This window comes from Phalacrocorax aristotelis, chromosome Z (assembly GCF_949628215.1).
Source record: "Phalacrocorax aristotelis chromosome Z, bGulAri2.1, whole genome shotgun sequence".
Taxonomy (NCBI): domain Eukaryota; kingdom Metazoa; phylum Chordata; class Aves; order Suliformes; family Phalacrocoracidae; genus Phalacrocorax; species Phalacrocorax aristotelis.
This window is the reverse complement of record NC_134311.1, coordinates 10,133,350-10,148,750: the sequence shown is the minus strand read 5'-3', so window position 1 is coordinate 10,148,750 and position 15,401 is coordinate 10,133,350.

The following is a 15,401-nucleotide window of genomic DNA, read 5'->3' as shown; positions in this document are numbered from 1 at the left end:
CATCAGTTCAAGGGTGGGAAAAAAAGAACCAAAAATGTACTTCTATGAAATTTCTTATTAGCACCTGTATAAATATCAAAGATATCCCTTTCATTGATTTACAGTGCTCCAGGAGGAATAAGGAAAACAGGATGCTAAACCACTAAAGAAACTGCAAGGCCTGAGCACTATTCTGTGCTTTTTTTCCCCAATGTTTGCTAAAAGACATTAATGAAATCAAGAGCTTCTAAGTTTGTAAAACAAATGTTAAGTAATGCAAATATTTAAGAGCTGTAATGGTAAAAAGGATAGAAGAGTTCCTGAAGACATCCTCAGTTTCCAGGATTAAGCACCATGTTCCAGAGAAGAAAAAATTTTTCCTGTAGGGAAGCTATGCCTAGGAAAGGCTTTGTAGACCCTTCTTCCTAAGGGTAGAATCAAACTAGGCTAACCAAACAGCTTATCTGATCCACTCAGTGAATTCCTGTGTTCTCATGGAGAATGTTCCTAAAAGCTTCACTTGAAAATGTTTTTTTCCACATGGAGTCAAACAATGCAATTTCTGTGATATTCCATTCTCTCATCAAGTTTGAGAGAAACTTGGGAAGATGTGAACACATGAAGATTCTACCTTTCGTGTAACATGCTGTTCATTATAATTTGAGCAGAAAGAGGATTTTCCTCCCTCCACACACAGAGATAACACAGCACAAGTCGAGTAACTAGGAAGAAACAGCTCCCTGCATTAATGATGCTGATGTCTCAACCACTGTTCTTCCTACCTTTGTACTCTTTGCAGCTGACTAAGTGTCACAGGAATATGCAGAGATTTCTGTTGCTATGATTAATTTAACTATCTAGTTAAGGAAGTCGAACCAGAAAACTGGGATAAAGCACACTACAGAAGTAGGTGTCTTCTATGAAATTCATCCAAAGATGAATCCAGTAGTTCTAGCTTTAATGAATAGGAAAGGTTGTATTCCCAGACACTAGAAAAAAATGTCAGCTCAGGACAACTTCCAGGCAAAATTTCTTTGATACATATAAACAAACACCTGGACTCGCTGGCTATAGAAAGAGACTCACAAAGTCCTCTGGTAGTATACTATGACCAAAGGATTTCACTTGTCACCATGGGGGTAACAAAATTAACAGCATTACATCTTACACTGTGAGTATATTATAGTATTTGAATTAAGCCATTCAGTATTTAACAGCAGGAGGATATTCCTAGGGTGGAGACACATGTACTGATACTCTCAAAGGCCATTTTCTCAGCAGTTCAGAAAAACAAAGCTACAATATACTGTTAGCTAGGATGGTATACAGGGCACAGGGTTCCCAGAGGAGTATAAGCATTTGGGACAAAAAAAAAAAAAAAAACAAACAAAAAAACAACAAACACCCAACATTTTGCAAGTCCATTAATACTAAGAAGACCAGAGAGTTTGTCTGCTTCTTGCTGAAGCGTGAGAGTTACCAACATGACACTGAAAGCCAGAGTGTTTGGTATCTTTTTAGCTTTCATCTTCAGTAAAATATCCGTGGACTGTAACAGGAAGCAGATATAAGCTCTCAGTCTAAAACAGTCTTTGAGTACCAAGGAAGAGTTCAGCTACAGAGAACTGGCTGATAACACAGGAGTTAATGACAGTTTCCTTTCCTATCTGGTGGAGACAGGAGGGAGTCCAGCAGATTTGAGTATCACAGTTGTATTTTCTTTTCTTAAGAAGACAGGAAGAGAAGTCAGAAAGCTATAGATGATCTACCTAACTTTCAAAAACAGAAAACACTGAAATAAATAATAAAGCATCTATAAAATAATGAAAAAAGGTAAGTAGCAGGAGAATAATTAATGAAGAACATGTGGCATCAAATTAATTAATGTACAAGCATGCCTTGTGGATAGAGAAGTGTCTGAATATGTCATATATCTTAGTTTTAGTACAGCTTTTGGCGTTTATAAGATGCTTCCAAGCAAGCTAGGGAAACATGGCCTGTACAAAACTCGTATAAAGAAGTCCTTCTTGGAAACCAGATGCAATAGTTATCAGTGGTCCACCACAATGCTGCAAGAACTCATTAAATAGAGTATTGCTGCCACTCACCCCATGCTAAATACTACGTTTTTTATCAGTATAAGCATTGATCGTGAAAAACTGGACATTAAATTTGTCAGGGTGGTGTGAATTCACACATACTGGAAGACAAAGCTGCATTTAGAAACTGGAGAAACACTTTGAAAAATACTATTTAATTCAGCAAGAAAATGTGTAGAATTTCTGATGTTGTAGGGAGGAATAATATGTCTGGAGGGATGGTGGGACATGATGTCATGGAGAGCTAGATCTGTACAAAAAAATATAGCGGAAAACAAGTTCATGAAGTAGTTGTAATTTCTGTGAAAAACACCTTCACCATGGAAGGCAGTATAAACAGGAGTGCTATCAGGAAGACAAGTGAATACCCAAGTACTCCCACTCTGGTCTGTATTGCTAATACCAAAGCTGGGTCATGTCCAGATTGGGGTACTCCAAGTCAAGAAAACTACTGATCAGTTGGGGAAAAAGATGGATCTATGAAATGGAGAAGTATTTAACTCATGGGGATCTTTAGCTTGCAGAAAAGAAGATTGAAGGGACAAAACCATCTTTAAATAGCCAAAAATATTTGAAGAACTGGGGAGTGAGGGAATAATTTCTTCATTGTGTCTTCTGGGAATGAAGTGGGCTTATGTTGCAGGTATTTAGATCAGAGACTGGGAAAAGATTTCTAACTAGTGAGAATAGCTAACAGCTGGAATAGTTTGACTAAGGAGATTGTTTTACAATCTGCCCTGGGCTAATGAGCTTTCCATCATTTAAAATCAGCCCAGAACATGTATCCCCAAAATCTCCAAATACTTTTTAAATATCCATCTCCTAGCATAATAAATGCCTCAGCCTCTGATTTACTGCTGGAGATACTGTTGTTATGCTGCAAAAAGGAAGCTATCACCCAAGTATCACTGCATCTGGCAGAGCAGTATACTCCTGTGTCCTTTGTACTATATACGCACAGCCTGCACACCACCATTCTGCAGAAGCCTACTACAGAGCATATGATATTCATCACATGTGCTGTCCTCCCTCCATGAAATGCACTCTTAGATCATATTCTAATTTACGGCAACATTTTCTCTTGGCTTCTGAGAACTGCCTGATACAGAAATACACAATGTCACAGCAATGACAATTGCAGCTCCACAACTATTCCCACTGAAACTCAATTGAATTTCAATTTCTTTTAGTGGGAAAAGCCAAGAGAAGCCAATTATCGTTGCTTTAACACTGTGCAGTTTTACCTCAGGCATCACTTAGATTCCAAACAGAAACACTTCAGAACCTGCTTGCAACCTTCCTTGCGATACATTCCTCCGATTGTCAGTAAAAGTACTGTATCAAGGGAGGGTTGCACTAAATACACTTAGCCATGTTGGATATATTACCAAATAAATAGGATATTATATATCCTAAATATTATAAATAAAAAGAAACACATTAAAAATTTAATGTCATTTGCTCTTCGTTTTACAAACTATGTTCCAAAGCATTGTACCAAGTAGTTGCTGTCACAACTTATTGATGGATGAAGTGAATGTGATTCTTTACATTTTGGACCTAATTCCCGAACCTGGAAGAAATCATGGCTCGTCTTTATGCCAGGATGGGAGAGTATCAGTAGACTGCAAAGGCTGCACACACAACAGCTACTCCCATGAGTTTATGGGATCGTGTCCTTCTCTTACATTTGCTAAAACCACAGAATTACTGAGAAGCGTTTCTAATTGTCTACTGATTGGCTCAGCTTCCTGCAATATTGAGGGTGTAGCACTAGCACTGAAAATCCGTAGCAGATGTGCTCCCTCAGTTTCAGTTCATCAGGATGTGTAAACAGTTGGGCTCCATCAGTGGAGCTGATGCCATTCTTAGAGTCAGCTGAGGATGGAGGAGCTGCAGGCTGAAAGTAAGCTCAGTAGCAAATTAAGAGCATAGTGGCTGAAACAGAAAACTCATTTTAGATCATTATGATTTAGAGCTATCATTGATATGAAGCAAGCAATACAAGTTACAGCTTTCTAAATGAAGTTGTAATGGCAACACAATGGGTTTTGAGCCAAGTTCTCAATTCTAGAGCTCACATAGTGAAAATTATGAAGCGGCTTATGCACTATTCAGGAAGCAAAGAAATGTGCTGTGTTATTTTCTTAGCAACTGCTCTAATTGCAGACATATCTATCTATATATCTATGGACCTATGCATCTATCTATCTATCTATCTATCTATCTATCTATCTATCTCTCTATCTCTCTATCTCTCTCTTTTTTTCTGCATGTCTTGTACAGTGGTATGATTTCTAAAATGTGCTACTGTAAGGAAAGAGCAGCAGCTTTTCCATTTTCCTCAAACATTCCTGGTCTGGGCTTGAGGCAGCACTGATATTCAAAGAAATATTTGCTATAGATTTCAACTCACATAGACTACAGACTTCCAGTTTGTGAAGCACTGAGTTTTATTCTAAAAATCAATGTCTGATCTTCATATATATGGTACCAACATTCTTTCAAATTATGATTTTTACCATTCCTCAGAATTAAGCTGGAGCAGGAGATTTTCAAAGTAGAACTGAAAGTAGTAAGTTGTGCCACTCCTATTAATTTTCTTAAGAGGTTAACACATGAACATAGGCAGACTGAAAAAAAGTTATAGGAATTTCTTATGGGGCAGTTTTTCAAGGTAATATTAACTGATATTGCACTATTTTAAACACCACAATTCACACCTTGGCTAAATGAAAGTATTATCTGTCAAGAGGCTATCTAGAAATGTCAGCCAAGAACAACTTTCTAGTTCTTCAGGTGTAAAATTGGAATAAATGCACATCTCTCCCCCTTTTGTTTATTGTGTCTGTTGGCTCAGCAACCTCACATCATGCAATGGCTCCCTCTCAGTGGCTTTGTAAAAAGTCAGCCTTGTGAAATATCAGGCTCACGTAAAAAGTCGGTAAAACTCTGTGGCATAAACTGCAGAGGTTTATAGGTTTTGAACAAGTGTTTTTAGACATTTAGGAAAAAAACCCCATATTTCAAAGCGTATATATGGTGCTGGGAAGAAAACAGATCTGATCGCTCTGCAGTGTGAAGGAGGTGTATTGTTTGTGTATCATATAAGGGAAAGAAATAAGAATTACCCTTGTACAGAAGCAAGCATGGATGAACAAGCCATGTCATCAGCCTGTGAGCCACTTCCGTGAATCCAAATGCGACACTGAACTGGTATCTTGCAGAGCACAGGGTCAGTGTAGCTCCATGGTCTAAAACTGTGCCGCGAGCACATTCTACTCAGAGGAGTTGCCTGGTGCAAATACCAAGGTGCTTTCAGCCCCTGAGGGCTTGCTCTGATTTTAACCTTCAGTAAACCTGTGCTGGTGCATCTTACACCAGGCACCATGCTGAATTAAGCATCATCAATGCAAATAGTTGCACACCTTCCAAAACTGGGGAACTGCAGTGGGACAACTGCATGGGGCACTCTCTACAGCTAGGTAAATTCAGGGTAAATAGTCCATTCACAAAAATACTAAGGGTTTTTTCTACATAAAAACATTCAGTTCTTCAATGGGTGACTTTCCTAAAGGTTCTCCAGTAAGACCGGATTGCTCTAATAGCATGTCCAAGGAGAGACCCACAATATCTGAAGTCAGAAAAATATAACTCAGCCCACCCATATGTCCTCTGGAATCAGAGCTAGAAATGACATATTGCATTCTGCATCTATTCAGCCTTTTAGAAATTAATTGTCCCAATAAGGTCCAAATGAAAATCTTCTAAAAGGAAGAATATCAAGATGCACATGACAAAGCACAGGAAAGTGGGAACTGACAGTGCATATCAATAAGAGTGGGAACAGAGAACACATACTGTTGCTTTGATATTTCTGAAACTGTTTTCTGTTTCCAGGGGATGATGATGTGAAAAGGAGACAAGTGTTTAGAGCAGGGTAGCATCAGGCTGCAGGCAACCACAGCTGGACAAGATGATAACTCTCCTGCATTTTCTTGCATCCTTCAGCAGACCCTGAAGATTACAATTCATATTTCTGGGATTAATCAGTGGTCCTAATTTACCAGAATCTTTCTTTTTTTTTCATACTTTAGATGCCAGAGAGGAAGAAGGTTGAGAGAGAGAAGGGTGGAGAAGTACCCTCCCTATTTTCAGCTGTAAACTTCAACAGTCTTCAAACTTGTATATCCAGCATTTTTTGTGAACATGATGAATGATCCGTCAGTGATCTCAACTGCCTTACTAAGAAGATGTTTATATGAGAGAGCACAGGAGGCTTCTTTAGCATAATGACTCCACTGAGAAAAAGAAGCGTGTAACTATCACCTCGCTGAGTGTGTTGCCAGTAAACCCAAAAAATAAAGAAGAAACACAGTTTCCATAGGGGCTTGTAATGTTCCTTTCTGGCCCCTACTTGCAGGGACTCAGAACACATGAACAATTTAAGCAGCTCAGGAAGGCACAGCAGTTCCAGTATGTGGGCTGTCAAGTTAATTTATGAGTGTGTATAATTGGTGGTTGCTTTTCCTCTGGAAAGATGAAACAGCTGAGCCAAGAAAGATTGTTATCTACCATTTCCAATACACAGAGGTAGATATTTTTAGGGTATGAAAAGAGAGAGAAGCAGAGAAGCATCTGTACAGCCACTAAGAAGTCTGCAAGGTATAAAACTGTATCATTCAATATACTTTCTAGACACAGAGCTCTAATCATCACTAACTTACAGGGCTGTATGGTAAATGCAGAGAGGTTCAGAGCAGCACTATACCCCTGGGAGTTCCTAGCAGAATTCTGCCTACAGACAACACATGCAGGCAGAGTGCTTTCCAAGGAACTGAGGGAATAAAGACTTTCTTTATTCTAGCTTTAGTACTGGCTCTGAAAGGGAAGTGGATGTGGGATAAAACCGTGCCCTAACTAACCGTGCTCCTTTCGTGCAGGGGATATTGGCCATGTGATAAATCCCAAGGTCCTGCAGGGACCATCCTTACTGAGGTTCTAGCTGCTGCTCTCAGAGAAGCACACATAAAAGGAGCAGTACTGTTTGAACTCCACACCACCTAATTAGGCATGCTGGAGGTGTCAGAATTTGTCCCTTATTAACTGCTAACCTATGAGGTCACATATGATTTATTAATTAATCGCCAATTAATTACAATAGTTGCTAAGGGCAAGGGAAATGAGTGTAACTATTACTCTGTTTAGTGAGACACAGCTGACTGTGTACAAGTGCTATGTGCACAGCACCCTTTAGTTAGACAAACAAAGGCTTCATCTAAACAATGGAAGCTGGGGACACTTTATAATTCCCAGCTCTAAGGCTACACGTGAAGACCACATGTTAGAATGCTTCCTGCACATTAGGTATGCCTGGTCTTCATCACATATTGTCCTGGAAGGAGATCCAGGAGGGTGAAAGGGAGGAAGCTGTGGTGTATGCCATCACACCTCCCACTCCAGGTGACTGGGGGAAAAAGGATGGAGGTGAAGATGCACCACAGTGCGTACACTTAGACAGGGGCAAAAAAGGTTAGATTTACTTTGGTACATTGGTAGCAAGAAAGAAATAAGGCTTTAAACCCTTCCAGTGAAAAATATACAGTGTTTGGATTTCAAAACAAAGTCAGTATTCGAAAACAATCCTGGAGGATTTTGTCTGCAGCTATACCACATGCTTACACGATATCTGGACTTACAAAAATGCATACATATGCATACCATGCATATATACCTCATCAGTCACCCCTATTCGCATGATTCAGCATTATTTCTTGCCTCAGTTTTCCCCTGGTCATTCAATGCCTGATTTTGGAACTTCTTCCAGCTACCTGAGCAGGGAACCCCTCAACCTGCAGTAGCCCAACATCCCACACATTATAACTTCAGTCCCGCTGGCATAACTTTCAAATGTAGTTATGCAGAGTGTCACCTAGCAATATAATTGGAATTGCTCATTAAGATACTGACATATAATATTAAAAATGGAAGAACTGCACCAAGGTAGGGTGGGGTTTTTTTTTAAGCAATGTCCTGATCACAAAGATAAAGGCACACCTTCTGTTCACAATAGACAGGACTGATCTTGTCCTCACTTAAGTCTCTGTAGTTGGAAATAACTCCTATCATCTCAGCAGACTGTTATGGATGTATACGAAGGATATCCCATGTGAACCTGAGATCTCCTGAATAGCCCAGGTTCAGACACCAAGTTTTTTAACACTGTCTGAAAAGATGGAGTTTAGAAAATACTCTGAGTTGTATCATTCACTTAATAGCAGTTAAACTGAAGTTGTAATAACTAAGACACATAAAAATGGGTGTATTTCATTCATGCATTTAAAGTGGAGGTGATTGAAGGCTACTGAGATGTCACACACAGTACTGCCCCTCGTGTGCCTGTGGCTCACTCTTGACCGCTAGTGCAAATGGGATGTCATTCACAGCAAGGGTGGAAATACGTATGAGTTCTTCTTTTGCATAAGAAGTTTCAATCATCCGGTCAGGTAACTGATCCATGCGATTCAAGTGCTGACTTGCACAAGGGTGAGTTACACCCAAAGGAAGCACCCTGTACTCCACGAACCATACAAACAAAAAACCTCTGTTGATTTCACTCATTTTACCATAAGTAAACCTGCTACTATACTTTGACCAGCAGGAAACTTTGCCCACTGGGCTACCAGACCATACACAGCTCATATGCTAGAAAAATAAGTGGGCTTGACATTTCAATGCTGCAGAGCAGCTAATAATGCCTGGTAGTCATGGGCCAAGTGCTGAAATTCCCTGTCACTCAGACACTTTCTATATATTTAATGCTGTAACTGATTTCTCATACAAAAGACTATTTGCTGGGGTCTCTCTGCACCTTTAAAAGCTCATGCCCCAGGAACCACATTTTCTCTTCAGCCATTCTAATTTGATCCTCAGCTTCTGTAGAGTATCACAGTGCAACTGACTTTGATGGCTTTAAAGACTTCACACTTGATAATGCATCTTGTACTTACTGCAATATCCAACTGTAATGTGCAAAACACTACACTTGTTGAAGTGAGTGTTTTTAAAAAAATAAAAAGAAGAAATTATTTATGCAAAAAATCCAGTAGCCTTCTCTGGGATTTGCTAATGAAAAACTGAAGACTTAGACCCATGATTCCTAAATAGATTTTGCAGTGGGAGTGACCATGGCTTCAAATTTTTTTTCATTCGAACAGTAATACGTGTCACTAATACAAATTATGCTATACCTTGTCAGCTTTTAGGTGCAAGTTTTAAAGCTTAAATCTTTGCCTTTCAATATCCATAATTTATTGCAGAGCTGAAGCTCATATACAGATTTCACAGTCCACTGTGTAATTGACTTCAGCCCCTTTCCTCACATAATAAATAAATTAGATAATATTGGAGCCTTTAAATTAACAAAAGGTTAAATAACATTTTATGAGTTCCCTTGGTAATTTTCTGGCCAGCACCACATTTGCCATAATACATCATTACAGCAATGGCACTCTGCAGTATAGTAGCTGTATTACTGCAATATTATTATGGGAGAGCTGCTGCTTTGAGATGCCTATTAAACAGGTTTCAAGACCCCAGGAGCCTCCAAAGAGTCAATAAATTGTACATTATCCAGGGCTGCTCAGTGAGCTATAGCAAGGGCCACATGACTTAAAGCTGGAAGCTGTCCATTCCCCTCCCAAGGTCTCAGCCACGCTGGAGAAATCTGAAGCAAGCCCCTGCCTTATCAAGGTGTTTGAGGGTGGTCTTTTTTTGGTCATAAAAAACCCTAATATGTACTCAGTGTGTAAGAAGTCTTTGTTTTCTTTGTTTCCTGTTACAGCAAACAACAGATGTTCTTAAGGTATATACTTACCAAAGATATAGTCCAAATGTCTTATTTGTGCATCTTCCTCAAAACACCTTGGAAGGACACAACGTAATGCTGTGAATACTTTTGAGTATAAGTTGGAAACTCTAAAAAGAAGCAGAGCTCCATTCTCTGGTCCTGAGAAAATAACTACTAGGGCATTTTCTGCTTGTAAAGAGTAAAATCCACTTTTAATCATTAGGCCAGCACAAGCTTTACAGAACACCATCAGGGTGCCATTTGCACATTATTCTGAAAATTTAAGTTATGAACTGACCTCAGCACAGAGACAAGCCCTCTTTGAAGCAAAAATCACCCTAGACATTTCTGATATTAAAAAGCAAGACATATGTTAATTCAGAAAGCAATGGATGCGCAAGGAGTGATTCCCCAGTGTCAAATGTCATTACTGAAACACTGCCAAAGCAGTGCCCTAGTCCCCAGATTTCTAGAGTGATTCTCAAGAGAAAAAGAAATTGTTTGCAATTGCCTTTGTTTTTTGCACAAACTTACATTTATTGAACAATAGCTAAAATAACAGGTTGTAAAGGATAATGGATAAAATTGTCAAAATCAAAGTAAATCATAAACTGCCAGACAGAGTACAGGTGGACAGAGGACAACTCTAATCAATCAATAAGTAAACAAAATGTTCAGAATAATATCAGGGAGGTGTGCTTGCTGAAGAACTTTTCTTTTTCCTTTTTCACATGCCTCTTTGGTTTTAATTGACGTCTTTCACTCCCCTCTCCAATGCACTTTCTGCCTTCTTCCCACCACACATCAGCCCCAAGGTTACAGAGCAATACTTCTATTTCAGATGAGTTCTTGATCTTCAAGGGTCTGAATAAACTAAAAGTTAGGAGACCACGTATACCTAAATTTCTCTAAATTAACTGTTCAGAGTACTTTGATTTACTATGGTGACTTGATCTACCTCTGTAAAGTCTAGTGATATTGTGTTTTAGCATGATTCATACTCAGTATATTTCTCATGGCCATTTATAATCAAGTGACATAAACAAAGTGTCAATTACTGTGTTGGACCTCTAGCAGCTGGCTAGTTAATATTTGAAAATGTAGGATTTCATGCTGCCGTGCTGCCTACTATAAACCATTTTGATCAGATGATATATTTTCTTGTTTTGAACATTGATTGATTTTTCTTCAGATACTCCACTGATCAAATGCTGTGTACGGACAATTACAGAAATATACATATAAGGATATCTACCAGCACTACTTCTACCAGTACCTATCATCTATGGAATGGCTCACACACAAAGATATCTCTGAAAGTAAATAATATCCCCCCTTCCTATGTTCACAAGAATATTATCAAACTCAACCTTTCCTCAGGCAAGAACTTGGCATATCAAGGCTCTTTAATCCACTCTAAACAATGCATGAATTACTGCTAAATTGGTTTTGTGAAGTTTAGTCTGCACTTGAAAACCTCTTCTTTCAGGGAAAGATACACTAAACTGCTTGTAAGCCACTGAAGGCCTGAATTTGTGTAGGCCATCACAAATGCCGTGGGCCACCAATTATCCTCTATGTTACGGGAAAAGTAATTAATTTTACTTCCTTTCTGCTCTTACATTACAAATTTATATTATGCTGCACATGAGATAATTAGTGCCAAAGAAAAAAAATAAATTAATCCTGCATTTCTCTTCCGTTACTCTTCTAGTATGCCTTATTTGTAAATACAGCTCTGAATTTCTTTATATGCTCTGAATCTCACCAGTTTAAGGAGTTACTTACGCTTATTAGCCATTCCAACAACTAATTAGAAGTAGCAGGAAAGCCATTTTTCAGCTTTCTGTAGGTGAAACCACAATAACCTCATCAGCCTCCAGAAAAAAGGTGACAGACTTTGGACACCTATCACTGGGATAATTTGCTTCTGCAGTTAAATATGATTCCTGAAACACATTCAGAATACTGACAGGAAATGTTGAGCATAAAAAATGTACTATGAATTCAGAATGACTATTTATGCCTAGCTGGGAAGCCCTATATAATCTACTCAGATTTGCTGAGGAAGACAATGGCCAAACCACACCTTCTATCTGAATGAAACATATGTTAAAATTTAAACTCATCTCAGACTATAATGCAGATAAAAGCCAGGGGTGGCAGGAACAGGAAAGCTTATCTTTGACAGAATTGTGTCCAGCAAGTCTGCCTCGGTGTCTTCAGTACGGTGCAGGAATTTACTGGAAAGTGTTTTGTGTTATGTGTTCACACATTAGCATTCTCAGCATAGTGCAGAATATTTCCTTCATGGAAACTAGTGGACTCATTCAGGGGTCTGTACAGTTTTTCAGCCTCTCCTGAACTCTATGTAAAAGGATTCAAAGGGTGTAGGCCAGGGACTCAGCTGTTTTAAACCAGTCTAATTCCAGTGAGAGACAGAACTAAATTTACACTGGCTATGGATTTGCATCTGTGAGTGCTTTGAGATAGGTCCAAACCAAATGAAGTTTGCTGGAGCACAGACTGCACTAGAAAGCTGTAGATCTGCAGGACAAAGAGTCAATTTTCCCTTCATCTCTCTAAATGTTTAAAGATGAAATATGAACCATTCTAATAGAATTTTCCTGACCATTGTAGGATTTTTGCTTTGGAACTACCCATTTGTAACTTTCTTTCATAGAACTAAGAGTCCACACACATTGTTAGAAAACTAAAATACAATGGAGTTGATGCCACGGTTCTTGACCAAAATGCGATAACTGCTGTGGGACAAAGTTTTGGTCCCTTGCAAAATGTCTGTGAATGGGAACGACATAAATGGTGGCATCTCTTTATGATGCAAAGGGTTTGTATTAAGCAGAAACTTCTCAAAAAAACCAGTGACTCAAAAGCTTCTGCTCTCCAAGTCCCACTGTTTGTAGTGAAGTACTTCTGATGAATAGTAGCAGATAATATACTACCCTGTGTTCCTAGATATAATATAAAAGATTTTCTCTATATCAACTACAGGAGCTTAAAATGAGGTAGGTTTGGGGGGGGTTTTATATTGCTTTGTGACACCAAGAACAATGAATATTGGGAGATTCCAGGAAAATGTCTGCAGCTGATGTCCATTCCTGACAAGTCTCTTGGGTTTGTTTAGCTGTTTGTATTTAAAATAATAAATAGGATCTAATTCACTTTAGATTCCTTGGTTTTGCACAGAAACCTGACTACACTTCACTAAACAGGACGTGTGTTATGGCTCACCTCTGTTCACTAACTCAAAGTTTGCAGTGGCACATACTTCCCAGGATCACAGAATTTTTAAGGTTAGAAGGGACCTCTGGAGGTCATCTGGTTCAACACCCCTTCTCAAGTAAGGCCACCTAAAGTCAGTTGCCCAGCACTATGTCCAGATGTCTTTGGAATATCTCCAAGGTGGGAGACTCTATAACCTCTCTGGGCAACCTGTGCCAGTGCTCAGTCATCCACACAGTAAAAAAGTGTTTCCTGGTGTTCAGATGGAGCACATTTCAGTTTGTGCCCATTGCTTCTTGTCCTGTCATTTAACACTACTGAAAAGAGGCTGGCTTCATGATCTTCTCACCCTCCCTTCAAGTAGTTACACATATCGATGAGGTGCCCCTGAGCCCTCTCCAGGCTGAACAGTCCCACATCTCTCAGCCTCTTGTCATATGTGAGATGTCCTAGTCCATCCATCTTCTTTGTGGCACTTTGCTGGGCTTCCTCCAGCATGCCCAAGTCTCTTCTGTACTGAGGAGCTGAGTACTGGACACAGTACTGCAGACGAGGCCTCACCAGTGCTGAGTAAAGAAGAAGGATCACCCCCCCTCAACCTGCTGGCAACACCTCTCCTAATGCAGCTCAGGATACCATTTGCCGCCTTTGCTGCAAAGGCACATTTCTGGCTCTTGTTTGACTTGGTGTCCACCAGTATCCCCAGGTCCTCTTCTGCTAAACTGTTTTCTAGCTGGGCACTGAGCATATATTGGTGCCTGGCGTTGTTGTTCCTCAGGTGCAGGACTTTGCACTTCACCTTGCTGAACCTCAAGAAGTTCCCATCAGCCCATTTCTCCACCCTGTCAAGGTCCCTCTGGATGGCAGCATAACTCTCTGGCGTATCAACCACTCCTCATAGTTTTCTGTCACCTGCAAATATGCTGAGGGTACACTCTGCCTCATCATACAGATCATCAGTTAGGATGTTTAATGGTAATGGAGACAGTACTGATTCATGATGTACACCACCACTGGCCTCCAAGTAGACTTTGTGTATCACTAATTGCAACTCTCTTGAGTTTGGCTGTTCAACCCGTTTTCAGTTCACCTCACTGTCAGCTCATCTATCCCATACTTCATCAGATTCTTTATAAGGATGCTAAGGAAGACAGTGTCAAAGGCTTTTTTGAAGTCCAGGTAGGAAATGCCCACTGCTCTCCCCTCATCCACCAGGCCAGTCATTTCATCATAGAAGATTATAAGTTTGGTCAAGCAAGACTTCCCCTTCGTGAATCTATGCTGAATATTCACAATTTCGTTCATGCCTGGAAATTGTTTCCAGACTATTTACTCCATCACCTTCCCAGGGATTGAGGTGAGGCAGACTGACCTGTAGTTACCTGTGCCTTTCTTGCCTTTTTCAAGATAGAAGTGACATTTATTCTCCTCCAGTCCTCAAGCTCCTCTCCCAGCTGGCATGAACACTCAAACATGACTCAGAGTCTAAGATGATGTTGCTGACAGTCACCAGAAACATTTTCATAACATCATTCTGATTTCCTGAAAAAATACTGGGCAGCACAGTTACAGTGTTTCCCATACTATCTTCAGAAATATGCTCCTGATTGTGGAATCTTCGTTGTAAAAGCACACGTTAAAAAAAAAGGGTCCTGGTCTGGTCTCATGTATTCTGAGCTCCCCTGTGTACTCCCATGACACCATCCATGTTAGAGAGTCTTCATTACCTTGAATTACTGTGACAAAGAACAGAATTACAGGAGAGGAACACCAAACTGATAGAAGAACCACTAAGAACTGCCAACAATCCATTAAGTTCCTGGACATTATGTCTCAACAGCTACAGCCCTGGGTCTGTGCTGTACTATGCACAGGTACTAGGGAACAGTGCATCAGACACTCAGCAACATGTCGGAAAGTGTCTCAGGACTTGTTCCAGTGTTCACTTCTCCATAATATCTTACACCCATCCTTACACTGCACAGCCCACGCACTTGGTGGTTCACCCTCTCTGGAATCCTGCAGTTTGGATTAATCACAGATAATAGTCTGCAGGAGCTTGCCACTTAAATATTGTGTCCTTGTTAGCAAGCCCTAAACACAAATGCAGCCTATATATCACACAGTGGTACCTCCAAACATACCACGGTCAAGGGAAAGTCTTGGTGATGTTAAATGGCTTGGGACCTGAGTGATGCAACTCTAGATTTTATCTGTTCATCCCTACACAT